At 42.3% G+C, this 26,963-nt stretch overlaps 1 protein-coding gene across 1 annotated transcript in view; it reads left to right on the top strand.

Annotated features, from left to right (window-relative positions):
* Positions 1–5,695: 5,695 nt before the first annotated feature.
* Positions 5,696–26,963, top strand: part of LOC126412253 (multidrug resistance protein homolog 49-like) — a 142,870-nt gene continuing 121,602 nt past the window's right edge. Inside the window, exon 1 of the mRNA XM_050081756.1 lies at positions 5,696–5,826. The gene's annotated coding sequence lies outside the window, so the exon portion shown is untranslated. The remainder of the gene's footprint in view (positions 5,827–26,963) is intronic.

Raw genomic sequence — 26,963 nt, 5'->3', positions numbered from 1 at the left:
AGGCTTTTAGAAAGTGTTTTGCAGTAACGGCCATTTTCTTTCCTGTGATAGGTAATATTGGTTGTTAATGATACATTGTACTGATACTTATTTAATAATAATAGAACACATAAGCCTGGGAACTTGTTGTTGCTATTTCAGCTCAATTCACCGATATTTATCTCGCTGTTGTACAGAGATCGCAAATAAAACACAAAATACTATCCTCATCCACACATCCAACATGTTCCCAGCCTCTACACATGGTACACAGCACCCAGTCTTCTTCAATTGACTCCAAACACTTAATGCACTTTTCATTCTCTTCTATTGATACATTATTTCTGTAAATTCCATTTTTCTTCGCCGCTTTCTAACTGGCTTTCCATGGCACCCTTTTGCCTGTTTATTCTATTTTGGAACCTGACTTAAGTTCAGCTTTATTCAGATCTCTTTCAGACTATTTTTTCTGCTTTTATTCTCTTCTCTTCGGTGGCGAACTTTTTCTTTTCTAATTGTTCAAAACGCTTCAGTTACATGCATCGCGGCCATTTTGTTGGGATAACCATTCACTCTTCATTCCATTTTCCTCCTACTTTACTCTAATTTTCTACCACTTCAATTTGGAAAGCACTAGAAGGAAATATAATTTAAAAATTGAAATTACGAAGCCTGTCTGAAAAGTATCCGACGTTTGGCCAGAAAAAATATTTCGAATACCGGACGGGGTTGGGCCCCTGACCCACTTCAAAGTAGGCCCTTTGTGCTTGCACACACTTAGCCCACCGATCTTTCAGTGCTGGAAACACCTCTGGAAATAATCTTTTGGAATGGTGTTCACCTCCGTCGTCGTCTCTTCTCTACTGTCAAAATGGCTCTGAGCACTATGAGACTTAACATCTGTGGTCATCAGTCCCCTAGAACTTAGAACTACTTAAACCTAACGAACCTAAGGACATCACACACATCCATGCCCGAGGCAGGATTCGAACCTGCGACCGTAGCGGTCACGCGGTTCCAGACTGAAGCGCCTAGAACCGCACGGCCACAACGGCCGGCTCGCTACTGTCAAAACTGGATCCTTTCAGTGGCGCCTTCAATTTTGGAAACAACCAGAAGTCGCTAGGAGCCATGTCTGGAGAGCAGGGAGGTTGGCAAACGGCTGTAATCCCATTTTTGGCCTAAAAATTGTGGGTCAAGTGGGATAAATGTGGGGGGGGGGGGGGGGGGTTGTGATGCAGTTGCCAGCTTTTAGCCGTCCACATGTCTGGTCTTTTGCGACGAAATGCGTCACGGAGTCGCCAGAGAACATCTTGACAGCACTCCTTTGTCACTGTTTGTCCTTCCGGTGCATATTCGTGATGCACAATTCTATGGACATCCAAGAAGACAGTTAGTATCACCTTGATTTTGCTTCGCACCTGTCACACTTTCTTCGGCCTTGGAGACTCGGGATGCTTCCATTGTAATGACTGTCTTTTTCTTTCTGGGCCGTACCATCTCCAGTTATCACTGTGTTCAGAAACCCAGGCTTAGTGTTGGTGGTGTCCAGAAGGTCCTGTGCAACGTCCAAACGGAGGGCTTTTTGCTCCGGCGACAACAACTTGGGCACGAATTTCGCAGCCACTCGGTGCATTTTCAACTCATCACGCAAAACTGCATGTGCAGAATCTTTACTCATTCAAATCTTTTGAGCAATCTCCCGCACTGTCAAACGACGATCTGCCATCATCAAACTTTGCACCGACTCAACAACAGCTGCACTCCGAGCAGTTTGGGGCCTGCTAGAACGTTGGTCACTCTCCACTGAAGTGCGGCCATTTTTGAATCGGTTGAACCTCTCCTTAATTTGTGTTACTCCCATCGCATCTTCTCCAAACACCTGCTGAATCTTACGAATTGTTTCGCTTTGAGAGTCACCAAGCTTTTGGCAAAATTTGATGCAGTATCTTTGCTGAACACGTTCAGTCATCTTGAGAGAATGGGTAATCCGATGAACACGTTGTATTGCACCTCACTCAGCGACCGACAGGCAGCGACTGATACGCTGAAAGGCGGGGACAAAATTCACGCACGCGCAAATAGGTCTCTTCCTTTGCTGTGTACAGTGGCGCCGCGCTATCGTCTCTATTTTGCGCGGGAAAATCAAAGGTCGGATACTTTTTACACGGACCTCGTACTTCTGGCCAATACTGAAAGACAATCTTGTGGCTAAAGTGCGCATCATTTACGACGGTGGCCGAGTTTAGGTTCGTTCTGCGCATCTGACGTCACAAAACACAATCAGCCAATAAACAGAGAACGATGTTGCCAGAGCTCGACTGCAGTGCAGAGCACGGACAAGTGTCTTCAGTTTTAAAACGTTCAGTCATAAATAAAGTAATAGAACAAAAGCAATGTCTTGATAGCAGACTTTCTTTTATAGAAAGTTTGGAAAAAGCATTCTTTATACCAATTGCTTCATACGCTATTAATTAATTAAACCAAACAAGCAACAAGCCTCCTAATTCAGGCGATAGCAAGGAAAGGTGTTTGAATCATTCTCACGAACCGCTTTTTCGCAACAAAGAACAGCGGTAATTGTTTATATCTTATTGTACTTCGACGAAACGTGAGTAATTCATAGTCATTCCAACAGTGTTTGTCAGTATTTTGCGTGATATTTTAGAGTATTCCAGGAGCCCCATTGAAAGATGAGCTGCGTTAGCGTAATGGTGAAGGTGATTGGCTGCTAAGTTCGAACCTTATTCGTTGCTTAATATTTTCTTCATTTAAAAACAATATCGAAGTGTCTTACTTCATGAATTTTATTCGTTTGAATGTAGTTTTTTGAAATTTCTAGTGCTTTGTCTCTTCATTATAACCATAACAAGTTTTCGGTTTTTCTAATTTTGTCCTCCAATATTCTTTTCACAGCAATTAAAAACAATGAAAAGGCACACATACAATATTCATGTTATCAGTTTTGTTTGTATATCTTCTGTTCCGCAGTCGCTGTTTTACTATTCATATTGAGATATATTCTTTTGTGACAGAATTAAAAGTATTATTTAGAGCAGAATTTGAAATATATTCCTCTTCTGTAAGTGTAATAAGCGTTTTATTTAGACCAGACGCGTTTTTCTCTTTTGAAGCATCTTCAAAATGGTTCAATGGCTCTGAGCACTATGGGACTTAACATCTTAGGTCATCAGTTCCCTAGAACTTAGAACTACTTAAACCTAACTAACCTAAGGACATCACACACATCCATGCCCTAGGCAGGATTCGAACCTGCGACCGTAGCAGTCCCGCGGTTCCGGACTGCAGCGCCTAGAACCGCACGGCCACCACGGCCGGCGAAGCATCTTCAGTGGACAGTATTTTGTCTCCTCCATTGCCAAGTCACTTTTCGTAGTTTTGTGCTGCGGTAACACAATATTCAACGTTTGTGTCGGCTGATCAGTGTTTTAGCAAATAAATAAGATATCAGAAATGGAGCAACGAAATTAATCACTTACCTTAAAAACGGGTACTACAGGCGTCAGAATACCTTCCGTGCCCTAAGAGAGACAGCATCATCAAGCACTCAGAGCAGAGAAAGCGCTGAAGGGAGGAAGATATCCGGACCCCCAGTGTACATAGATAAAAAGCCTTGCTTCTGGTTATTGTTTACTTCTGCCATTTGGACGCGCTAAGAGGAGTGAACTGCCGATTCATCCCTAAGCGGCTGTAGTTGCTTTTCTATTCCTTGATCACTTATCTCAATATCCGCTGTTTCGGTGTTCGAGCGATGACTGAAAGGATGAAGCGTATTACAGTCTTCCGCGGTGAAGGTTTCGGTAGGCGAAATACAGTATTTCGGCCTTCTGTCTGCCATATAGCGTTTCGATACCAATATCATCAGTCTGATGTACCGTAGGCCTCTAGAAGAGCGTAGCGTTCCAAAGGATTGGAAAAGGCCACAGGTCATCCCCGTTTTCAAGAAGGGACGTCGAACAGATGTGCAGAACTATAGACCTATATCTCTAACGTCGATCAGTTGTAGAATTTTGGAACACATATTATGTTCGAGTATAATGACTTTTCTGGAGACTAGAAATCTACTCTGTAGGAATCAGCATGGGTTTCGAAAAAGACGATCGTGTGAAACCCAGCTCGCGCTATTCGTCCACGAGACTCAGAGGGCCATAGACACTGTTTCCCAGGTAGATGCCGTGTTTCTTGACTTCCGCAAGGCGTTCGATACAGTTCCCCACAGTCGTTAAATGAACAAAGTAAGAGCATATGGACTATCAGACCAAGTGTGTGATTGGATTCAAGAGTTCCTAGATAACAGAACGCAGAATGTCATTTTCAATGGAGAGAAGTCTTCCGAAGTAAGAGTGATTTCAGGTGTGCCGCAGGGGAGTGTCGTAGGACCGTTGCTGTTCACAATATACACAAATGACCTTGTGGATGACATTGGAAGTTCACTGAGGCTTTTTGCGGATGATGATGTGGTATATCGAGAGGTTGTAACAATGGAAAATTGTACTGAAATGCAGGAGGATCTGCAGCGAATTGACGCATGGTGCAGGGAATGGCAATTGAATCTCAATGTAGACAAGTGTAATGTGCTGCGAATACATAGAAAGAAAGATCCCTTACCATTTAGCTACAATATAGCAGGTCAGCAACTGGAAGCAATTAATTCCATAAATTATCTGGGAGTACTCATTAGGAGTGATTTAAAATGGAATGATCACATAAAATTGATCGTCGGTAAAGCAGATGCCAGACTGAGATTCATTGGAAGAATCCTAATGAAATGCAATCCGAAAACAAAGGAAGTAGGTTACAGTACGCTAGTACGCTTGTTCGCCCACTGCTTGAATACTGCTCAGCAGTGTGGGATCCGTACCAGATAGACTTGATAGAAGAGATAGAGAAGATCCAACGGAGAGCAGCGCGCTTCGTTACAGGATCATTTAGTAATCGCGAAAGCGTTACGGAGATGATAGATAAACTCCAGTGGAAGACTCTGCAGGAGAGACGCTCAGTAGCTCGGTACGGGCTTTTGTTGAAGTTTCGAGAACATACCTTCACCGAGGAGTCAAACAGTATATTGCTCCCTCCTACGTATATCTCGCGAAGAGACCATGAGGATAAAATCAGAGAGATCAGAGCCCACACGGAGGCATACCGAGAATCCTTCTTTCCACGAACAATACGAGACTGGAATAGATGGGAGAACCGATAGAGGTACTCAAGGTACCCTCCGCCATACACCGTCAGGTGGCTTGCGGAGTATGGATGTAGATGTAGATGATTGTCTGCGTGGCCTTTACGGCGGTGACAGAGGTTACAGCACAAACGGACCGTAATACTTGCACGTACGCCAGTATATTCGGCAGGGTTTTACTTACGTTCTGGGGACTCAGATTCCAATGAGGTAACAACCGCGAAGAAATGTGCAGCGCAGTGTTTATTTCCGTGTTAAACTACGATGAGCGGTGTCGATCGAGACAGTGAAGTCGCCCGAGAAAGACGCTTTGGGGGAATCAACAGTGCGTAGGTGCCCCGTTACGCAGGCTTTTCGATACGGTGCGTGCGTCACAGCAGTGGAGAAGCGTGGGGTGGTTCCCGGCGGCAACGCATTCCCAGATTCTGTGGCTGAGTCTGTTGTTGCCCTTTCCCCGCCACCCTCCCCACCTCTCCCACTACTCTCACAGCTGGCTACTCGCACGCTTGGTCCCATAAGTAGCAGAGAAGCGGCTGCCCCTGGTCATTCCGTATCTCATCACCTGCATCGCTGCCGGTGCAACAACAGCCCCGCCACTCACCACAACATCCGCCAGTCTCCACTGCTGCCATCTCCCGTAACAGGTAGGCATATGTCTCTGTTGCCAAACTCGATATCAACAACAGTGTCGCATCCTGCATCCTTAATAGTGGGAGATGTTCCAATGTGGCGTCCAACGCTATGTGAATGTCGTCTTAAAAGTTAAAATGCGGTACCATGGACGGAGTGTTACAAACAGGTACGAAGCTGTTTTCTGTAGTGGCTCAGTGTAATATAACAGCGGTACCGATCTTCTCCATGCCATTAAACTGGACAAGAAGTATTTAACAATAATTCATCCATTTTACTAGTTGTTGAGTTTCGTGGCTGTGGATTATATTATTTTAAGAAATACAAGCAGCCACCTTTCTTGTACTCTTTGTTTAAGCTAATCCGCGTTTCGGGCTTTCACCCATCATCACTTAGCTTAATACATATTTGAGTGTTCTGTTAGTACATCTTTACAACATCGACAGAAGGATGTTGTAGTTGTCCCGTGCAAAATAACAATTCTGTTTAGCTACTCCACTTCGCGTATTGATATTTACGATATATTTAGCGTGACCAGACGTCCGGATTAATCCGGACATGTCCTCCTTTTTAGCTCTTTGTCCGGGGTCCGGGCGGATTTTTACAGTGTCCGGTTTTTCCGCATAGTTGAGCGTAATACAGTTAAATTTACAATTCGCCCCGTTCTATTGCTCTTTCCTTAAATACTTGAACTATTGGCACGGCCTTCGTGACAAACACACACAAAGGCGCTGTTAGTAGCGCCAGGATCGTCGACGATATCGTTGAGCTACCTATAAGCGAATGCAAATATCGATTATTTAAAATTTTCGTTTCGTATCTCCGCTTTGTATTGGCTTGGTTTCCTGTAGCGCACGTGTGATTTGTGAGTATAATTTTTAACCGAGTGAGTTACGTAAAATATTTGGCTATGCCTAAACGAAAGTATACATTTTCTGATGTCCTTTCCTGCAAATATCCGGCTTTAAGAAAGGGAGAAATGAATTTGAAGCGGAATGTAAGATATGTGGAGCTGGAACGTATGTCTCAGTGGCCAATAAATGTAAGAAATAACTCGATAGATTAACTATCATGGTTTTATTTCATTGTTTCATAGTCATTCAGTTTATTTGTACTCGGAAGGTTAAAGTGCAGTTTACATATCGTCAGCTAGTGCTTGTATTGTAGATGTTGGTAGCGGTGCGTCGAATGAAGGGAGGTGAATGGTCTTACGTTTTTCGCTTTGTAAACAATTCCGTGTTATTGACATAAAAAAAACAATTGACGCCACACTGTCACCATAATCAATGTTTTTAATTTTTTTTATATTACTCAGTTAACCACCACCTGACCATCAGTAACAATTAACTACTAGTTTTACCGGTGATTCCCAGCAATCACGTGACTTGACCAAAGCTGACGGGTTGTATCCTCATCTGCAGTTGACCCGTTTGATGTGTCCTCTTTCTTCTTCCTTTGCCCTCCTTTTTGAAGCTGTTTGCCCTCCTTTTTGAACAATTGTATCTGGTCACCCTAGATGTATTGCTGTTTAGCTATACTTAACTTTCTACCCTGCTGCTCTCCGATTTTCGAGTCTATACATGTTACTCTACTTCTATCTTGCAAACTTGTGTGTGCCACATCTATAAACGCGAAAATCGGACAACAAGCGGAATAGACCATATGTACAACTAAACAGCAATGTATCGTAAATATACAATTCGTGAAATGTAGTAGCTAAACAGAATTGTTATTTTGCGCAGGGCACCTGCAGCATTATTAACTGCTGTCGATGTTGTAACGATGTACTGACTGAACGTTCAAATATGTATTACGCTAAGTGAAGGTGGGTGAAAGCCCGAAACGCGTATTATCTTAAAATGATTCAAATAGCTCTGAGCGCTATGGGACTTAACATCTGAGGTCATCAGTCCCCTAGACTTGAAACTACTTAAACCTAACTAACCTAAGGACAGCACACACATCCATGCCCGAGGCAGGACTCGAACCTGTGACCGTAGCAGCAGCGCGGTTCCGGACTGAAGCGCCTAGAACCGCTCGGCCACATCAGCATTAGCTTAAACAAAAACACATAAAAAAGTGGCTGGTTGCTGTATTTCGTAAAACTGCAAGAAGTATTTATTTGGTTAGAGATCACTTAGACAGGCCACCGCAAATTTATCCAGAACGGGATAACACTAGGTGAAATGTTCGCAAAGTTATAGCGGACTATGTGGCGATGGTTTGACGTACATAAGTACTTTGCAACGTTTGTAGCTGTCCAAATATGATGCTGATTTATTTGCCTGTAGCGCTGGAAATAACCTTCGAAGAGCACTTCAATGACGTATCTGCGGAACTTGATTAAATAGTAACTAGATAAAAACGCCGCAAACCGCTGTACCGATTTTAAGCAAATAGTAACTCCGGTACGGTTCGTGTGTTTATTATTATGACTTTCATACCATATGCTCAAAATGTTGACTTGAAGCGTTGATAGGCTGTAACGCGATTCAAGACAGAGAGTACTACACGTTGAATTTTATCTGGTCTTCGCAGTACAGGCCCGTGTTAATCGAAATTCCGTTTTCCACTTTGGCTCTTATACAAACACTGTCGTTCACATTACTACCCACAATTTTCGACAGTTTGCCATTTTCAAGTGCGTAGGCCTACCGTCGTAATTTTACAGTCACCCTGCGTGAGTGTATAGAAAAGTGCGTCGTCTATCATTCTAATATGTAACCGCTGTCGCAGTAAACACTAGCGAGAACAACATTCCACATTCATCAACGCTTTAAAATAACGTTATTGGCTTAGTAGCATACATACGTAAACTTAAAAACTCATAATATATCGCACAGAACATTGCTCTACCCGGGTTGATTCGATAGTGCGAATGTTATTCTCATTTCTAGTATTGATTCCGTGAAATGAGCTGTTGCTTTGAACAACAGTTGGTTTGAACAACAAATATATAATTTATAGTAAAATTTCCCTAAGGAATAAACATACTGGGATATATAGACCCCCAGGCTCTTGAACTAACCTCTACAGTAAATTCTTGAGTGAACCCCAGAGATAACTTACGTTACTTGGACTCGGAAAACTTTAGCTTCGCTTGATGAGTTGCCCCATAAAATAATACTGAGCGGTATTATGGAAAAAATTACGCGAGGAATGTTGGCTATGCGTGGCAATATCCGTTTGGCCAATAAAGAATTATTTAGTCGCTTCAGTGTTTTTGTGGTATGCTCCTCTCAGAAGAATTTGCAACAAAGTTGTAACCTCAAGACTTTAACAATGTCAACCACTTCTGTCTGCCTGTTGTCATATTTTAAACATATAACTACTGGGAGGAAACATCTTACAAGTTCTGAACTGCACATTGTGCATCTTTTCAACATTTAGCGACAAAGAGTTGGCTAGGAATTGTTTATTAACGTGCATATCGTCGTTGGTGTTGATACCTCTAAAAGAATACACACAGTCGTTAGTCTTATAACAGTAATTCATCTGCGAGACGTTTCGAACCACTGTTGCTCATCATCAGACTTCGAGGCATAAAAAATACTCAAATATTATTTACATTGCTAAAACTATGAATTAGATTATGGCTAGTTGAGATGCCAGCGTCTTCATTAGGTTCAGATCGTGTGTCTCCTACATGTACATAAATGTGCAGAGTTACAGCGTCACATAGGAAGGGTATTTGGCCTTACCTACCACTAACATTGCCAAATCCAATACCTTACAAGCCGACGCGGTAATATAAGGTATAAAGACCAGGAAAATAAGAAGGACGCCAATGTTGCTATTCCACGTTGAAATAGCACAGTTACCTAAGATGCTACTGGGTTTCTTGGGACTAAGCCAAAGACATACCGGTTCAGATAAGAGGAGCGGATATCCGAAGTATCTATAGTCGTAAGGCTGGAAAGCGTTTATAAGTCTGCTGTGAACATCATTTGATAAAACGGGTGGCCAGCTTACGTCGACTTTTAACCTAGCATAAAAATACTACCTTTGACACGAGCAAAGTTTATTCGTAAAAATAGAAACTGATAAATTACCATTTATTCAGCTTTCAACATGGTCTCTCTCTCTCTCTCTCTCTCTCTCTCTCTCTCTCTCTGTCTCTCTCTCTCTCTCTCTCTATACACACTATACAAAACACCATAAGAATTGTCACAATTTCACTAGGAAGTCAAGCGATTCAAGTTACAAGAGACGAAAAATAATCTTCATTCGAAAAGACTATACGGATAGTATCCATGTCCTGATCCGCTCTGTCCAAGGTCTTCGGGAAGTTTCCTTTGGTTATCAGCCAAATGTCTGAACCGGCAGTCCGTTCCGAAATATTCCCGGTTGGAAACCCTTTGTCGCACTCCTGCTCCAGTGGAGAATTTCGCTGAAAAGAACAAACTTCAGCATTAGCTCGCTCAGATCTCATGAGTAAGAAACGGGAGATGAAAAAAAAAAAACTGTTGCACGAATTGCGAAAAAGCAATGGCTTTTACAAGACAATGGCGTCGTCGTCGTTACTACCCAGTACGTAAGTCTTTGAAGGACGTGGTATATCTTTGAAGGGTTTTCCTGCTCATAAACCTATTACCGAAGCACCTCGCGTTTTTCGAGAATGTCATTTCGGCTTTTCTGTATTCATAAAGAGTGCGTTTAGGGGTAATACGTGGCTGTCCGTAGCTGTTGTAACTGGTTCGCAAGCTGAATATGTCGGTTTGGACGTTTTGACTCGTAATGAAATTTATCTTGGATGGGATTTTCTGAGGTAAGAGATACCTAGAACTATTTTCTATACTTTTTAATAAAACCAGTTTAGAGAATTATTCGCAGTTGTCGATAGCTATTGCGTACCAAAACCAGCAGAGTAATTATTCTATAAGAATCAGTAATCCTGACGTAATTTAAAAAATTCTTTATAATGTACCTCGTCGAAACTGATGGCAAAGTTAGTTCAAAACGTAATCGATCGTTACGGAGGTTTGTCGAATTTAGTAACGACACTAGGGCTACCATAATGAGTTTGTAAGGGGAATGAAAATTTAGTTCAGTTTCTCCATGAGAAATCGAGAGGTCAAGTCATTTAAAAGAAAGTCATTCATCGTATGCAACTGTTCAGATTGGAAAATACGTAAACAGATCCTAGTAACCAATGTTTCTTTGAAAATAATCACGCATTTCAAACTTTCAGACCAGGTAACGGGTGCTGAGTACGGAGAAAGTTGAATCCGATCTGACCCAGACCTCCTGAGTCATGCTTCCAGTCGCTTCGCGGAATCCCTCAAGGTGACAGTCACGGCTGGTCCTCAGTCGAGGCCACGGTCCTTCTGACGCCCCAGCCGATGCCACAGAGTCCACTCTGCGATGATTTCGTCTCGATGCAATGTTGGTTGCTGAAATAGCTACCATCCACAATTGGACTCTGAACTAGTATTTGTGAGGGACGCGGTTTGAAACCCCAACCGGCCAAACTGTTTAAGACTTTCCGTTGTTTACCTAAATCGTATTTTCGACACGCTCACGTCCGGTTTACTTTCCCGTATCTTAACAAGTAAAACCTTTGTCGCCAATGACCTTGACGTTGGCGCCAAGTAAAGATGCAACTTTCCTTTCTGTCTTTCCTTCGTGTATTGCGAATAAGTCTCATGACAACAGTTACAGAAAGAAGGTCAGATTCGGACGCATACAGCTACATTTTCTTCTTCACTCTATGTACGAATGGAACAAAGAGGGAAGACTGTAATTAATCTAAGACGTAGTTTCTCGCTGCGTATACACACTAGCTCCCATTGTACAGTGTGTCAAAAATGTTCCTGTACTCCAAGATAAAAACAAAATACATTACATCAGAGCACTTACGTATAAAAACTGTGTATCCGGTGGACGTGCACCGTCGTTCCTTACACAGAGATCTATGTGTGTCATTGTCTTCCTTGACATTTTACGGAGCATCTCAGGATTTATACTTCGAAAGGAGTCCTCAATACTTCTGAATAATGTTTCTTTAGTCTTTTAGCGACTTCGAGTCGCAAGTGATTTCAGTAATCCACGTAATGAGTTTTGTAGAGTTGTAAGATCCTGGCTTCGTCGTGGCCATGTCAGTGGGGCTGGAGATGTTGCTGAACCACCCACCCAATCCAGTGGCCCCTCAATTGCTCGTCAAGGATCTCGACAACTGAACTGGCAAATGTGCAGTAGTTCCGTCCTGCTGTACCCATGATTCCTATGCATTTGAGCTGGGGTTTAAACTATTTTTGCAACATGTCCAAATTAGAATTTCCATTCTCGTAATTTTCTTGAAATATGTAGTCCGAATTGGTATCATGATGACAACTCAGTATCATGATGACATCTCAGGTCATACCAAAACATGAGACAAGTTCCGTTTTCTCTCTTCCTTATAGTGGAAATTTTCCTAGACAAGAAAATCTCATTCCTCCAGTGTGAACTGTGATATATAGCACATGCTTCAAAAACTAACACTCTTGAGCCAGACTTAGCATTTGGAAACTGTTCTAATGGAGAGCGATAGGCTGCAATTTGCTGCTCTTTTGCGACTTACAATAATGACAACAATGATACTTTTCATCGGCATCAAAGCAGTGACACCAGTAAAACAACTATGTATTTCCCCAAAGAAAGTCAAGAGGAGTAAGAGAAGTTCTCGGACACCTGTATATGTTGCGGTGGTGTTCAGTCCAAAGACTGGTTTGATGCAGCCCTCCATGCTACGCTATGCTGTACAAGCCTCTTCATCTCCAAGTACCTACTGCAACCAACACCTTCTGAATCTGATTACTGTATGAATCTCTTGGTCACCCTCTACGATTTTTACCCCCCCCCCCCCAACCAACTCCACCCCCACCCCACGCTTCCCTTCAGTACTGAATTGGCGACCTCTTGGTGCCTCAGAATGTGTTCTACCAACCAATCCCTTCTTCTAGTTAGGTTGTACCACAAATTTCTCTTCTCCCCAATTCTGTTCAATACCTTCTCATTAACTACGTGATCTACCCATGTAACTTCAGCATTCTTGTGTAGGGCCGCGCGGGGTAGCCGTGCGGTCTTGGCCGCCTTCCACGGTTCGCGCGGCTGCCCCAGTCGGAGGTTCAAGTCCTTCCTCGGTCATGGATGTGTGTGTTGTCCTTAACGCAAGTTAGTTTAAGATAGATTAAGTAGTGTGTAAGCCTAGGGACCGATGACCTTAGCAATTTGGTCCCTTAGGAACTTACCACCACCATTCTTCTGTAGCACTACATTTCAGATGCTTCTATTCTCTTCTTGTTTAAACTGGCTATCAATCACGTTTCGCTTCCATACATGGCTACACTCCATACAAATACTGTTAGAACAGACTTGCTGACACTTAAATCTATACTCGATGTTAAGAAACTTCTCTTTTTCAGAAACGCTTTTCTTGCCACTGTCAGTGTGCATTTTATATCCTCCCTATTTCGACCATCATCAGTTATTTTGCTTCCCAAATAGCAAAACTCACCTACTACTTTAAGTGTCTCATTTCCTAATCCAATTCCCTCAGCATCACCTGAATTAGTTGGACTACACTCCATTATCCCCGTTTTGCTTTTGTTGATATATGTATATATGTAACAGAAATTATGTTATAAACAGTCTTGCGTTTATTAGACTTAAATACGACGAAATAATGTACAGCAATCATGTTATGGATGTCTGAAGCCCCAACGGACGATTCACATATAACTTTAAGGATGATTACCACCCAACAGAAGCACACGCATATTCCTTAAAATGCTGTAGCAACGACTGTTAATATCTGTATCTTTAACGATTTCGTGATAAACAGGTCTTTTTCATTATACACGGTGGTTGTTTAAACATGAGACAACTAAATATCTCGACAACACCGCACCGTACGGAAAAAACGCTCTAGGAGAAAATGTTAGTAAAGGGGACATCTATCTGTGCTACAACTGGCCACCGCCTAACCAAACCTCCTGCGTGGGCGGGGTCAACTTTGCCTGTTTCTTGAATTAAGGATCGCCGCATTGGATTTTATTTTTTATTTACGATCTGTAAATGTAAACCTTTGTGTTGTAACGGTTGATATTTATGTTGAAACTTTACTTTACTTTTGCAAATTTGATTATACAGTGCAGCATGGTTAGCCGTTTCAGTGTCTAGTTAGAAATTACGTTTAGCGTGATGCAGGGACAATGACGTGGATGTAATAGTTTTCTGTTCCCTTTGGGATGCTTGATTTTGGTGAATCCCTTTGACTGTCACTTGGTGTGCTTGATTTCGGTGATTATGCATGGCAGTTCGCGTGTCAATATCACTGAATGGACATTTTACCTTATTAGAATGGTTGTGGTTTGTTTTTCGCCGGTATACGCGTAACGGTAAGAGCAGGAGTTACAGCGGTTGGATCAAAACCACGTCGAAATAAGTGGACCGAAGTAAGTATTCTGATGGTTTGGGGACTCACCATAATCAATCCCTTAGGGAACAAAAAATTACGTTACCATAATACAAGTAACTTATTTGTGAGAAATGTCAATGTCTAGCCTTATTATCTGTATTGTACGATCACATTTGCAACGCTCGAGTAACCTTTGAACATCAGTATTTACATCGTTAACGAAATGTGGAATCAAATTCGTCGGTTCTTAATTGCAAGAAGGAATGTACTTGAAATTTGCGATTACAGCGTCATCCACCATGAATGGGAAACAATAGTTTGAGTAAATCGTACGTATTTTTGGCGTAGAATCCAAATGTATAATAAAATGGAAGGTTTTTGTTTTTAAAATAAAAGTTGACCCAGCCCACGGGAGGTGCGGTTAGAAGATGGCCAGTTGTATCACAGACAGATGTCCCCCAACTAAGATTAACATTCCACTTTGAACATTTTTTTCGTACGATGCCTCGTCTTCGAGATACTTAGTTGTCTCAAGTCAAAAACATACACTCTGTAGGAACAAGGCCTTATTAGTTTATGGATGAAGCATAGACTCGAGGGCTGTGCCTAACGTCCAGCAAACACTCACGAGGACGCTGAAAGCTACGCTGCGTCATTGACGATATACGAAGAGATAAACGTCTGAATGTACGATATTGGTTACCCTTTCCTCACGCCATATCCAGTTAATAGGCCTCGGCTTCTAACGACTTCAACGGGATATTACCCACAGTGCGTGTAACGGAATACCGCGACTGGTAATGGCATTAGTACTTACGCTCAAACTTAGGGCTAAAAGCATCCGGTACTGCCAGCTGAATAATACAGACATCGTTACGTTGCTTACAGTATGGAATGTTGCCTGAATAATACTGACATCGTTACGCTGCTTACAGTATGAAAAATACGGATAGCATCTATAGTAGCGACAACATGACAAAAGATATCTTGGACCCTTTTCTGGACTTAGTCTGCAGAACATGGCCAGATGGTCAGAGGACACAGCTGTAATAAGTAAGTGCGAAAGATCTACCAAATATACTGAGATTAAACGTTTCAGATCTCACAGTAGGATGGAAGCATTACAAACCTCAACATCCAGAAGAGAGCAAGAAGACTGGTCAGCCTCATATCCAGAAGTGGATGGACGATGAAAAAACGTTTCTGGCAAACCACCACTCCTCTATCGACACCATCGTTATAGAATTCCGAATAATGTGACTGTTTTCCTAACATCAGGTACTGCTCTGTGTGAATACAGGATACTGAATTTCATTGTCGAATAAAAGTACGCATAAGCCACGCTGAATACTGACAGTTCCAGGGGCATTGATTTAATTATGTTCCCGCATAAACAAACGTGCACTCCAAGACGAAAAAAAAGACAAATCACGAAGGAATTATCTGAATGGGACGGAAATCAGTAGATCTGATTTACATGCACAGACTAACAAATCAGTACACAGTTTCAGAAAAATTGGAGATTTATTCAAGAGAAAGAGCTTCACAAATTGAGCAAGTCAATAACATTTGGGTTTTCTGCCAGAATTATGCAGCTTGGCATTGATTCATAGAGATACTGGATGACATTCTGAGGTATATCGTGCCAAATTCTGTCCAATTGGGTCAATGGATCATCGAAATCTGGAACTGGTTGGAGAGCACTGCCCATATGCTCCAAACGTGAGATTGTGCGACCTTGTTGGCCAATCTAGGGTTGACAAGCTCGAAGACAAGCAGTAGAAACTCGCGCCGTGTGCGGGTGAGCATTATCTTGCTGAAATGTAAGCCCAGAATGGATTGCCATGAACGGCAACAAAACGGGGCGTAGAATATCGTCAGCGTACCGCTGTGTTTTTGGGTGATGCAGGTGGCAGGAAAGGGGTCCTGCTATGAAAACAAATGGCGCTCCAGGCCATCACCTCTGGCTATCGACCCCTATAGCAGTCGACATACAGGTTGGTATCCCACCGCTGTCTGGGGCGTCTACAGACACGTCGTCACTGGTCATCGGACTCAGTCCGAAGCGAGACTAATCACTGAAGACAATTATACTCCAGTCATTGACATTCGAGGCCAAAGATGTGTCTGGAGGCAACTCTGACGTCGGTGAGATACCAACCTGACTGTCACCAGACATACGGACCGCCAGCCAGGAGTGATGCGCTAGGGTGTCATTTCTTTCAATAGCAGAACCTGTTGGTTGTCATCCGCAGCACCCTGGCAGCACAAAAGTACGTCGATGATATTCTACGCTCTTTTGTTGTCCTTGGTGGCAAGCCATCCTGAATTTACATTTCAGCAAGATAATGCCCGCCTGCACACGGCAAGAACTTCTATTGCTTGTCTTCGTGCTTGCCTAACACTACGTCGACCAAGTCGACCAACAAGCTCGCTGGATCTCTCCCCAACTGAGAACATTTGGAGCATTGCGGGCAGGACCCTCCAACCAGCTCGGGAGTGAGTCGATATAACGCGCAGTTGAATAAAATATGGCATGACATCCAACATCTCTGTCAGCCAATGCCAAGCCGATTAACTGCTTGGATAAGGACTAGAGGTGGACCAACACGTTATTGACTCGTTCAATTTGTGAAGCTCTTTCTCTAGGTAAATCGTCCAATTTTTATGAAATAGTTATAATTTTTTTTGTCTGTACGATTACATCACAACTACCGATTTATGCCCCATTCGGATAATTCTTTCGTTCGTCGATGTTTTCCTTTTTCTTCTCTTAGAGTTATGTTTGGTTCTTGCACTGCCACATGTTTCTCATCCTCATCCTGATCTCATGTTCATGATTGGAATATCCGCTACAGCTGCACAGTTCTTTATTGACTGAAGTCCTTACACTATCGGGTTTCAGGATTCGGCCCTAACTGCAGGTATATCTATAAATAGAATGTGGAAGCGCCCATGCCAAAGCTAGCTTAAAAAGATAAACATCTGGTATATATGGTTCATCAAACTGAACACCCAAAGCTGCCTGCGCCACGAGCAACGCTAGTCATCATACTTATCCTGAAAACGCCTGCGAGAGGGCACGGAGTGAACCGAGGCCTTTCTCTCGGAGTGAACGGACCAACCGATAAAACGTTTACATAGCGTTGTTATTGGAAGCCAGCACTTATACAGTGCGCCAGTGAGTTCCGTCTGCGTTATCTGCATCCCGCCTTCCAATGTCAACGCTATACAAGAATTTGATCGCTTGGTCCTTTACTCTGTGCCCTCTAGCCGGCACTTTCAGGATAAGGGTGGTTTACGTCAGTTACATGAGAAAGGTGCTTGTTACGCGGTCAGATTTGGGTAATCAATCTGATAAGCCATGTACGGCAGATGTGTTGCCTTGTAAGTTAACTTTGACATGGACGCTTCGACCTAATATACGAAGACCTGCTGAAAAGTAATGCCTCCGAATTTTTTATGTAAAAACACTGAAGGCTTTTTAAATAAAACAAACATTAACAACATTCTGCACCTTTATTCTTCATGTCTACATATTTATTCCTCAACATACTCACCCTGGTAACGAAAACATTTCTCCCACAGAGAAACCAGTTTGTTGATACCGTCACTGTAGAATGACGTTGTTGATGGAGCTCACCTCTACTTGCACCACTTCTTCACTATCAAAATCAAATCATCAAAGGTGTTCTTTAAGCTTTGGAAGCAGATGAAAATAGGAAGAGGCCGAGTTGGGACTGCATATGAATGATCGATGACAGTTACCGAAAGCGTCAGATTGTTGCAGATGTCGCAGCGCTCGTGTGTTGTCTGGCAATGTCGTGCTAAAAAATAAAAAAATTAAAAAAAAGTTCTCCATGTGTCAACACACTCGTAGAATGCTCGAATGCTAGACTCTATTATAGCATGCTGTTTCTCAGGCATAGACATAGTTAGTTACACACCGACATGTCAAACTCTTCAATTCCGAGCACTATAGCGGCAGACGGCTGCAAACATGTAGACATGAATAATAAAGGTGTAGAATGTTGTTAATGTTTGTTTTATTTAAAAAGCCTTAAGTGTTTTTACATAAATAATTCGGAGACATTACTTTTCAGCACGCCCTCGTATTTACAGATACCCCTGAAGATGGGGTTGAGTCCCTGAAACCTGGTAGTGTAAAGGCGTCAGTCAGTAACTAACTGTACAACTGTAGCGGAAGTTTTAATCACGAACATTCTTATGTCTATCTCACAAAAGCCAAGATCCTGATCATATCACAAATTTCAGCTGGAAATTGTTCGTCATATTTGCACAGGTGCCTGACTTTCGTGCAGAATTGAAAGTAAGACAGTCTCTAACGTGAAGGTTTGGGCACTAGAGAAGTGGTATGTTATCAGAAACAGTAGTGATGAGTTTCAGCCGCGCGGGTGGCCGCGTGGTTAGAGGCGCCATGTCACGGATTGCGCGGCCCCTCGCGCCGGAGGTTCGAGTCCTCCCTCGGGCATGTGTGTGCGTGTTGTTCTTAGCATAAGTTAGTTTAAGTCTAGGGACCGATGACCTCAGCAGTTTGGTCACATAGGAATTCACACACATTTAAACATTTGATGAGTTTCCGTAGAGGTAGACAAATAAAACTATTTATTACTCCCCAGGTGAGCCTCAGCGATTGTAGCAATACATAGGGCTCTGACCTAGGATGTGTTGCAGCGGTCAGTGCGCCAACGGAATGTCTTCGCGGAACAGAATCTCGTCTCACCAGTTATGTAGGAAACTTTGCTGAAGCGATGACGTAGTTCGAGGCCCGCAGGGAGAACCGAAGTGAGAAATACTTTATTTATACAGTGGCTTTACTGTCTGCTGGGTTCTCCGCTGCACATGGATCTTTCTACAGAGAAGATTTTCATGTCGTAACATTCTTTCATTAAATTATTCTGCCAGCTTTACGTTAGTAACTAGCATTACCAAACATAATATTGTAGGCTCGCTGGACCTGTTATTAGTGATCCCCCTTAAAATAGCAGACTGGTCGCTTTGAAGCGCTGTAGATGAAAGATAACTGGTAAATTTGTGTTTCGTAAATTCTGTCTTATGCAAAATACAGTTTCTTTCTTTTTATTCACCTAGATATGTTTCGGCACATATGTGTCATCTAATGTGGGTCAAATTTATTTCTGTATAATATAATACAAAGTTATATTATAACAAATAAGCCTTCGGTCACAAATATTAAGTCAAAATTGACCAGGTTTCGACGCTACTATGAGCGTCGTCTTCAGAATTAAACTAACTGTTCTAAAACATATTAGGTATATAATACATTAATAAAATTAAAGTTTGTACTGACTGGAAAGAGATGCAGTACTTACAAGTCACATTTTAAAAAAAATCTAAGCCGGAAAGGCGACGTCATGAATGGTTGTAAATAAGATGGCGAGCCGCTAAGGGCTGCTCGTACTTGAGTGAACAAGGGTTGCAACAAGACTGAGGTGCCCACGTTAGAAAGTGTAGGCAAGTAAACACGGTGTTGCTACGAGCGCCATCTAGTAGCCGCAGAAACAACTAGGCTACTGTACATTCAAATTGAGACACATGAAATCGTGATGCAGCTGATTCAGGCATAACGTAAGCACTAATAATAATAGGATGAAGTTACATATTTATCTGCTTTAAACAGAGATACATTTTGTAACGTAAAAAAAAAGTCAGTTATGACATACAAGAAAACAGCGAAGATGTAACAGGAAAACAACATTTCGATAAACTGCATGAGAAAATCTGAATCAAAGATCAAGCAATGGCTTTATACAATAGAAAAAGTTTTTATTTCGCAGCTGCAGCTGTTCGTTGAGAATGAGGCCATCATGATGAGAGAGATGTTTGAAAATCTCCAATTCCTCTAAAACATCTAACCTACGCCCCTTCTTTTCGGTATGCAGAATATTTCTATCGCCTATGGCTTTAGGCACGTGTCCAGTAATTAAGAGATGATCGGCAAAGGATGAATTTAGGGGACGGGTGCCGTTCTTTCTCAAAAGATGATATTTATATCTGATGATGAAAGCACGTCCAGTTTGCCCTATATAATAGGAGGAGCAGATATCACAGATGATCTTATAAACGCCAGAAATTTCTGCAGGGGAGAGAATGGATTTCAAATTGTGAATGAAGTTTCTCTTCAGATTATTATTAGTAGAGAAGGCAACATTGCAGTTGTATTTGTTGCGAAGCATGCGCTGGATCTGATAGGAAATGGGTCCTATGAAAGGAATAGAAAAACGTTTTTTTGGGTTAATTTCAGTGCATGAGGTGTTGAGCGTGGTAGTTCTTGCAGTTTTCTTTTTTAGGATATCGTCCATTATGTTAGGCGCATATTCATTATTGACTGCTATGGTTTTAAGTAAATTAATCTCCTCATTAAGTTTTCTGTTGAAAGTGGTATAGAGGTGGCTCGGTGGACGGCAGAGTGAAAAAAGGCCATTTTTTGAGACTGTGGATGAAAAGAGGAAGCAGGCACTATTTGGTCAGTATACGTTTCTTTTCGAAAAATATTGAAAGTGATGTTATTGTCTTCTATTGTAAGCGACAAGTCTAAATAATGTAATTGACGGTTTTCGTTTTCGAGTTCAATGGTGAAAGAAATTTTTTCATGGAGGTCGTTAAAAAGTTTATATTAGTTTATCTACTACTGAAGGCATAAAAGACATTAAAAAGGTGCATTTTGTTCGGTTTGTTTCGTTGTTCACCTGAAAATTATATGGTCCAGTCACATTAACGTGACCACCGCCTTTGTTCGACGTTAACATGCAATAACCGCTCACAGACGGCAGGGGGAAGCACTAACTGTAGAGAAGGGTACGTAAAGCATGCCGGGGGGACGCGAAAAACAGTGCAATCGTTGCAATCGAGCTATCTGACGTCCAGAAGAGCTTTCTGGCCAATTGTGGAACATTTCCGAAACGGTTAAACTGTAAACAGTTCGCGTACCGCCGTGGTTAAAGTATGGCAAAATGGCGCTATCCAAAACCGTTGCCGAGGCAACTGTGGTGCACCACGGGCCTTAGGGATGAACTACGGCTGCGGAGAAGTGTACAGTGAAAAGACGCGTAACTGACCACCAGGCGAACCAAGGGACTACCAACAGTGTCTCTTCAACGACCGTTCAGCAAACGTTGTTGCGTATGGTCCTCTGCCTCAGGCTATTCACTGGCGACGAAAGCTGGAATTTGCACGCCAGTAGCGCAACTGGACGCCCACTGAATGGCGACAGGTGATCTTTTCAGATGAATCACGTTTTATGCTCTGTCGGACGCATGGCCGTTGGCGTGTACTGCCCTGCAACGATCGTCGGGGAGATCCAGGCCGGAGGAGGAAGTGTTTTGGTCTTGGGGATGTTTTCGTGGCACTTTCTGGGTGACCTCATTCTGTAAGGCACGGTTGATCATCGTAAGTATGCATCTGTCTTTGGGGCCTTGTCCACCCCTATATGCATTTTGTTTTTCCTCAGCACGATGACCAGCAGGACAATGCAATGTGTCACACATCTCGCAGTGTACGTGCGTGGCTCGAAGAGCACCAGGGTGAGTTTACTGTACTCCCCTAACCACCGAACTCCTCGGATTGAAACCCATCGAGAATATATGGGACCACCTCGAGCGGGCTGCTCGGGCCATGCATCCTCAGCCGATATATCTAGCGCAGCTGGCCACGACAATGGAGTCGGCATGACTCCACATCCCTATCAGTATCTTCCAGAACCACATCGACTCTCTTCCTGCAAGTCTCGCAGCCGTCTCCGCTGCGAAAGGTGGTTATTCAGGTGTTTGACAGGTTGTTACATTAATGTCACTAGACAATGTTTAACTCAGAGCTCGCACGGAGGATTTACGAATTCATTATTCCCACGTGCTGCTCGAGAGCGGAAAGGTAGACAAATGTTCTAAAACTGGCTCTATGCACCCTCCGCCCAACATCTAAGTGTAAATCGCAGAGGAGGTAACCATGTAGAAGTATCACTGTTGAAATGACGCGCCATCCAGCACTGAACTCTGCAGACGCACTTCTTGCCATCGCTTGGGTCGTGACTCGCGTTGGGAAAGGTGCAGAAAAACAAATGAAGGGCGGACAACGCTTGCTGGCCATTGTCTCGTTTCTTGCCGCTGCAGGTGTAGCAGAACGATGCTTTGTTAGCGCCGATTTGCAGACCGAGGGCCTCCAGACCCGGCGCATCCAACGCCTTCACCACTGAGCGGAGTCTAATAAGACTATTTTAAATACACAGTGTACCACAGTCGAGGCTCCGTAAGTGAACGTGCAATGTTGAACATTTTTTATGTGGCGATTCCATTTTAATTTGTTCGTAATTGCCATTCCTAGGTACTTAGTTGAACTGACGACTCTTAAATTTGTGCTTTATCGAGTAACCGAAATTTAACCGAGTTTACTTAGTATTCATGACCTTCCTGACAGGAAATCACGCATGAGGCGCACAACTAAGGCATACTCTATACGCACGTTTTTTAATTAGAAGCCGCTTTTCAGGCACAGCCTGAAAAGCCTATGGACAAACGTAATCTACCGCATGGCATTTGCAACGACTCTTTGTTGCACAAAGAATGAGGTAGAGAAACATGTCTAATGTGCCCGATGTCGACCTATTTTCGTGTCGTCGGAAAAGAGTCTTCCGTTCACAGAAATCTATCAGGAAAACGAACTCATCACTCTTAAGACACGACCCAGACAGAAGCTACATAATGTTTTTCTCACTCGTGCTGTCATCTGGGTTGGTTGAGTACATCCTCACAGAATCGTGTATTCTACGTTGTTGAAGGCGTGTTGTATAGGAGTGTTCAATTCTTTATCTCTAGAAATGGCAACGCGTCATAGCAAAATTTTGACTCTTCTTCTTCTAATTGTTTTAGGAGGTGTAATAGGCTTGCTGCCTTTTAATATTTCTTAGCCTAGTTCATTTTGAATTAAAAATCGACGCTATCAACTGGATACTTTTCGAGAAAAAATATTTAATACCCAAAATCACCGACGTGACGTTTTTGTTCGATTCTATAAACTACGCACTGCCAATTACTATGCGTTGTTGGTAGCACTTATTGTGTGTGCTGCTGCAGTGCAGATGTGAAACTGCAAGTGCGGCAACTTAACCACTAGTTAGTTCACTTGCCAATGAAGAGACGAAAGCTTATGATGGAACAAAGTGGGAGGTAGTTCCTACTAATATTAGAATTCCTAGAAGGCGTGGACAGCAAAATGTTCTTCGGGAGAATTTTGGTCCTCCGCACACGAATAGGTGTGATATTAGTGATTTTCTCTCGAATCTTTGGTGTTTGTTTATTGACAAACTCATTTGCAAACATAGGCGCGCATTGTGGTGAGATAAAGAATGGTCATTACCGTTATAGGAGCTTAACGTCATTGGGCGTGGCGTCATTTGGAATACGGGAAGCGAGAAGCGGGAGAGAAGACTACTACACGTGCGTTGTTAATGCAGGCAGGTTGCCAAATCCATGTGTTTAAATAAATATAATACAGTTGTTTATCAGCTATTTTTCCTTCTGATCGTTTTGCAACAGTATGAGCAAAATTAGAAATCTCTGCGCTATTACCTAATGCAAAAATGCTCTATATAAATGTGCGAATGTCGTTTACCACCGATTTCAGAAAGACAGGACAGCTATAGCGCAAACAGGTCTCACGCTGAAGAAGAACTGATCCTGTTAATGTGAATAATGCAAGGATATGACGACATAATTGCCTTCCTGAAGAATATGAATGGGACTTACAATATGAGCTTTTGGGGTTTCCTTTGAAAAGACAATTAAATGGTGACCTTTTGCCATCACAGTAGATTCCAAATTAGCATGGAGATGCAGTTGAGGTTGTCCGAGCACCTGTAAGGACAACGTTCATATAATCGCCAGATATTTATCCTCTTTAGAAGCATGTTTCTATGTGTTATTGTTTTTGGAATTACTCGCACATTATTTTTATAGCGTTTACAAAAGTTTTATTTCTACAACGACAGTAATGCTATCCGAAAACATACTTGATTCTATAACTAAGTAGCTGGAGCAAGAGATCGACGATGCGAGAAGAGAAGAGTACGCTGTCTGCCTTAAAAGCTTTGCCTCCGATTAAAATTAAATTAGATCAGTCGATCAACAAAGAGGTAGTTCTTGACCTAGAGGTTACTGCTAAACACGAGACAGACAGATTAGAAACCGATATACAACTGCTGAGGAGAGAAAACTACACTTTGAAAAAAAGTAACAAGTTCCTACAAGCCAAGTATTCCATGATTGTTGTGGAAGTAGGTGGATGTTCTTCTCCTACATCCATATGACCACTCTGCATTTCGCAATAAAGTGGCTGGCAGACTGTTCATCGAACCTCTAAGCCGGCCGCTGTGGCCGAGCGGCTCTAGGTTCAAATGGCTCTGAGCACTATGGGACTTAACATCTATGGTCATCAGTCCCCTGGAACTTAGAACTACTTAAACCTAACTAACCTAAGGACATCACACAACACCCAGTCATCACGAGGCAGAGAAAATCCCTGACCCCGCCGGGAATCGAACCCGGGAACCCAGGCGCGGGAAGCGAGAACGCGCGGTTCTAGGCGCTTCAGTCTGGAACCGAGCGACCGCTATGGTCGCAGGTTCGAATCCTGCCTCGGGCATGCATCTGTGTGATGTCCTTAGGTAACTTAGGTTTAAGTAGTTCTAAGTTCTAGTGGACTGATGACCTCAAATGTTAAGTCCCAGAGTGATGAGAGGCCTTTGAACCATTTTTTTGAACCCTCTCCAGGCTATTTCTCTACTATTCCACTCTCAAGCAGCTCAGTAGAAAAACGAACACTTCACTCTTTCCGTGCGAACTCTGATTTCTCTTATTTTATCACTATGATCGTTTCTCTCTGTTTAGGCGAACGCACATACAATGTTTTCGCACTCGGAAAAGGATGTTGGTGATTGAAATTTCATGAGTAGATCCTGTTTAGTTCGCATGTCACATCTGTGATTTCTGTCCCCTGTTTTGCGATAATACTAAACGAGCTGCCCTTCTTTGAACTTTTTCGATGCCTTCTATCAGTGCTATCTGATGCAGATCCTACACCGCACAGCAATATTCCAGAACAGGGCGGACACCGTAGTGTTAGCCGTCTCTTTGTAGATTTGTGGCGTTTTCTAAATGTTCTGCCAATAAATCGCAGTCGTTGGTTTCCTCTGCCCCCAATATTACCTGTCTGATCGCTCCAGTTTAAGTTATTGGTAATTGTAATCCCAAAGTATTTAGTTGAATTTACAGCCTTTAGACTTGTGTGATTTACCGTGTAACCGAAATCTAGCAGATTCCACTTAGTAATCATGTGGATGACCTCACACTTTTGATTATTTAGAGTCAATGGCCACTTTTCTTCTTCAATAAAACAACAAATTAGAAAATGTTTCATTGCGGGCTGGATAGAACAATATACGCGGTGACGTCACACGCGTTAGCCAATAACAGCGCGACCCCCCGTAATGGTCTTTGGGTCTAACTATTCACAAAGTATCATTAAACGCAGGTGGATGCGTGGATGGTAGTTTTACGACCTTTTTTTTACTGTAGTTAACATATCAATGCTCATAGTGTGAAGCTAGTTAGCTAGTTTCATGTCCCATGGATCATTTGTATGCTTAATCGTAATGATATGGAATGAGTCATTTTACATCTGTATGTAAATATGGGCACGTTGTAATGTTGTTGCTTTAATTTGCTCTGAAAGCGGTGCTGATAGACAATAAAAGCGGTTTAAAAGCTGTGAGCTGTCTGGGGAAGTTAACCTTGCATTACTGCGCAACTGTTTCACCAGGTATCCAGTCTAGCTTACCAAATTCCCAACCAGACTAACATTAATTATAATCTTATAATAGTCATACGACAACCGGTGATATATATATAAAAAAGACAATTTAAATAAAAAGAAGTAAATCAGTTTATATTTATAAATTTATTTTAACATTGATCATTGAAATTTCAGCATATTAAACTTGATTCATAACTAAACTGGTGCCTTATTTAGGATTGTGAAAATGTGAGTTTGTAATCTTACGGAACACATCAAATGTGGGGCCAAGATTGGGAGACTGCATACAACACTGCATTCATAAAATAACACACAAAGAACGTTGAAACATATGCAAGAGGAAATTAACCACAACTAACCGATTCAATTTTCACCCAAAGAAGCTACGTTCGTAGCGCAATCCTATCCGTCATGAAATTACCACACACTGGTACACTAAATTCATACTAACTCTCTGTGAAATCTTCCTGAAAAGAATAGCTGAGGGCTACTTTGATGCTTACATCACATGCTTCACGTGGTCAACTTGGTTTACACAAAGAGTGTAACTCCACAATAATTTTGGTAATTAAAATAAATTACATCGAAACGCAGTTTACAAAAGAAAAACCTCGAACTGGTTACTATTGTCTTATTATTAACCTGATGGGTCAAACAATTGTATAAGCACGTGGTACTGGTCTCACAAAGTACACCCCACGTGGGTTGAACATAAAGAAAATTTGCTATACTGAAAAATATTCTCAAGACGAGACGTTATAATCTCACGCACATTCGCATTTAAGATTGGTGATCTTAGTTAGAGTTACTGATCAACACTTGGTTCCACTTTACTCACAAAGTAGTGACAAAGCAACTACCGGAAGACATTCTGAACTTCACACTCGAATTACACTGCGTTGC

This window comes from Schistocerca serialis, chromosome 7, assembly GCF_023864345.2.
Source record: "Schistocerca serialis cubense isolate TAMUIC-IGC-003099 chromosome 7, iqSchSeri2.2, whole genome shotgun sequence".
Taxonomy (NCBI): domain Eukaryota; kingdom Metazoa; phylum Arthropoda; class Insecta; order Orthoptera; family Acrididae; genus Schistocerca; species Schistocerca serialis.
The sequence above is the reverse complement of the archived record's forward strand: the minus strand, read 5'-3'. Positions and strand labels throughout refer to the sequence as shown.